The 3,996-nt window shown below is 33.1% G+C and overlaps 1 long non-coding RNA gene across 1 annotated transcript; it reads left to right on the top strand.

The window, feature by feature from the left end:
- Positions 1–638: 638 nt before the first annotated feature.
- Positions 639–2,329, top strand: LOC125029252. Its single transcript, XR_007115168.1, has 3 exons — positions 639–807; positions 1,982–2,093; positions 2,234–2,329. It is a non-coding gene; the product is annotated as an uncharacterized LOC125029252 (long non-coding RNA).
- The last annotated feature ends 1,667 nt before the right edge of the window (positions 2,330–3,996 follow it).

The raw sequence follows: 3,996 nt of genomic DNA on the forward strand, positions 1-3,996 counted from the left end.
GCTTACGCTTGCTGTGTATTGTTGCCATTTAATGGCAAATTTAAACCGCGTTTTTAGACCTTTAATTAACTGGCCGCTCCATGTTTATCTGCCTTTGAAAAATGTTTTTATGAAGTTAAAAAAAAAACGTTTTTTTTCAAGCCATAAGTATCCCTTAAAGAAAGACGTATGTAAGTGGACTGTTCAGAAAATTTAACTAGGATGCACTCAACTGATTCTGGGTTTCCGTTGTTATTTACAAATAGATCGAAAACTGCCAAATAGAAAAAAAAAAGAAAATACGTATGCAATGCCACACTCATGTCTTTGCATCATATTTTGACATGCAATAATGCAACGTTTCCCCGTCCACACTGACATGCAACGACGATACGAGCAGTGAATGTGCAACCAGTGTGTATGCGCCTTAAGATTAGGCATCCTACCTTCTTATCTCGCTTTTGTGTGTTAAAAGCTGCCACTACAACTTTAGTTTCCTTTATGTCTGTATTTAATCGTCCTAAAACAGTTTCCAGAAAATAAAAGCACTTCTCTAGGAACTGCTTTTCTCACCTCATAAGTGACCGAAATATTACGGAAATAAGAATAAATAATGTCTATCTGTTTAACCATCGAGGCTTCAAAATGACAGTGGCAACGAGCCAGAATTCCCCACGGTGTTTGTTTTTTCCAGACCGAAGATCTACTATCAGCCTAGCGCAGTACAGCTCCGTCATTAATTTGTGTCTTCTGCTAATGGTTACCATGTGCTCCAGGATCTTTAATTGCTTGCTGATTCTAAGCATAGTTTTCGCTCTGCTTTCCCTTGTGAGTATTTCAAGCAAACACACATTTTAGATGTGTGTGCGTGTCATATTATGTACACACACACACACACACGTACATGAATAAATTAATACATATAATATACGTGTGTGTATATATACACATAGTATCTATATGTAATACAGATACTATATGTATATAGATAATTGGAGACCAGCGTAGGCTAGGGAACCGGACGAGCACACTGGGTAAGTTCTCTAATAATAGAATATTGAAAATAATCCAAATTATTACAGTAAATTGTGTTACTAATAATAGAGCATTGGTAAACAAGCAGCAATATCAGTTTGTTATCAACAAATTTACCAAAAAAATGCAAACGATACGCCGGTACACCATCTCACCTCCTTCCCCAGCAACAATAACCCAAATCTGATACATGTCTTACAGTATTTTAGGACTAAAGCTATGTTATTTTTAAGAAGCATTCGTTAGTTATCTAAATTTAAAAAAAGCTTCTAGAAATCTGAAAGGAATTATAAACTTTCATCCGTCTGTAACCTATTTACAATGAGTGGATGTCAACAACACCATAACGTTACAATGGTATATAGTGTATTTCATGCAAAAAAATCCTGCATTATTCACTACAACACTACGTTTAAGTATCATTGAATAAATGTATGATGAAACATTAAATTTCACTATATATATATATATATATATATATATGTGTGTGTGTGTGTGTGTGTGTGTGTGTGTGTGTTTATGTGTGTGTGTGTGTGTGTATCCTCACGTGTGAATATATATATATATATATATATATATATATATATATATATATATATATATATGTGTGTGTGTGTGTGTGTGTAATGGCTAATGGTTAAAACAAATAAATGTGCTAGACATTAAAGGTCATGGTAACACTATATACTTTTGTGGCGAAAATGGCAAAAAAGAGTCAACGATTAGGATAAGTAGACAGAAAAGGGGGATGAAGAAAAGAAGGGAAAAGGGGGGGGGGGGGGCAAAAGGCCATGCGAAATGAGTTGAAGCTAGAGCTGAGGTCCATGGGTGAGGGGGATCCTTCAGTGGGTCCCTGTCTCCGTCTCTTAAGCCCCCCCCACCCCTCCCCCAACAGCAACGAGCAAGGGATTGGGATATATATATATATATATTTATAAGCATCTTCCTTTTCCATCTTCTCTCGCAGGTTATGGCAAGACATCAACCAATACTCTTGGATTGCACCCATAAATGCGCCACGAGACTCGACAATACAAGGTGTCACGTTAATTGGATATGTATGTTCACAAATACCAATTGTAAGTGTTTGAAATTCTCGATTAACATTTCCATCAGTCTTTTCAGTTGATTTAGTATGTACTTGCACAAAACTTCCACGCAATGCTCTTTTTATCTGTACTATAATCGAATTTGTTTTCTTTTTTTCATTACATTGCAGAATCGTCCACAGAGAACCAACCTGCGATGCCTGTATGGTGAGATAAATAAAGATTAACCAGACTGTCCCTAGTGATGGTTTTCATCCTCACTCCAAGTTTGTTTGTTCATTACCCTGGCTATTTAAAGAATGAGGGAAGGGAAAAAAGAGGATGAGGGAAGGGAGAGAGTAAAAAAAAAAAAAAAAAAAAAAAAAATCTGTAACAAACTACAAACGTCTATACAGTACACTCAGAAATCAAACAGATACACCAAAATACACACGAAGTGGAAGTTTCACATTAAACTATAATCATTCCTATCACCTGTTTTCACATGGAATTACAATAATAGAGAAATACTGGAAAAAATAACATCATATATTCCATACAGCATCGAGAACACAAAATTATCAAATATCAGAACGTTGCATTTAACTTTTTATTTTACAACATGTATCTAAATGCGCATTATATAGGCGTAAAATAAATAAGTATCAGCCATTTCATGCATAACACATAGATTACAGGGTCTTTTAATGCAGATACTGTCTCTAACATTACCCACATAAAAAATAATAATAATAATTTACAAAAACACTTGGAGAACCCCCGTGACAGATTGTATTCCTTGATGATGAGAGCAGAGAACAGCACAAGAATTAATAAAATGTAAACCAAAATGAAAATAACGATGATGATAATGATGATAATAATAATTAACAATCACAATCAGAATATAATTATAATCATCCTCTTCATCTTCATTACTATTAACATCGTTCAAAAATGAAAATAGTAATAACAATATTAATAACAATATAATAATAATAATAGTAATCATAATAGTATTAATAATGATAAAAAATCACTGTAATAACCATAATCTTCATAATAATAACAATAATAATAATTTTATAAAATTATGATAGAAATTATAACAATAAGAAAATGAAATTAAAAATAATAATGTAGAAAATGTATGAATGAGAACGAAAATTTCCAAGGGGCAAGATAAGAATTTGATCAGTTTTGATATCTTCATCAGAAATCATTTTTGTCTGTATTTCTGACGAAGACATAATCGCAACCAGTCCAATTATTATCACAATGATATCAATAGTAATCAAAATAATAACAGTAATTATACAAATAATTACAATAATAATAATGGTAATAATATTGATAATATCAACTTATAAAAAAAAAAGATAAAAATGATAATAAAAAAAGTAAGATTATAAATTATATGAACAGTAAAAATTGTAGCAACATCACGTCACATTTCTTATAATATCAACAGTGGTATGTGGATGAGTATATTCGTATATTCGGATACTCGGCGACAGAGCCATCCAGAGCAGCAGCAGCAACGGTGGGGCCACATTGAAGGGCGTTGCACCAGTCAACAGTGACCACAGGGGATTTGTGACCTTGATTTACCTTTAGCTCAATTTAACAGCTTGCCATAATACATTGAAACTGGCCTATACCTTTTCCGGGTCATGATCAGCCTTAAGAATGAACAGCTGCAAGTTTACTTGTTTAGAAATTTATACTAACATTATATTTAATATTGCACATTACTCCCATTTCTTGAAGATTTTATTACTTTTTTTTTGGGGGGGGGGATGTTGTTCAAAATGTAATTTGAACCATTTTTCTAATGCTTGCCTTTGTTCAAAGTGTAAAGTAAAAACATTATACTATCTGTTTTTAACAGGATCTATACATCATACCTGTCTGATAATCTGTCCCTAGTTCTTAGTGTGCTATAGTTATAACT

This window comes from Penaeus chinensis, chromosome 9 (assembly GCF_019202785.1).
Source record: "Penaeus chinensis breed Huanghai No. 1 chromosome 9, ASM1920278v2, whole genome shotgun sequence".
Lineage (NCBI taxonomy): Eukaryota > Metazoa > Arthropoda > Malacostraca > Decapoda > Penaeidae > Penaeus > Penaeus chinensis.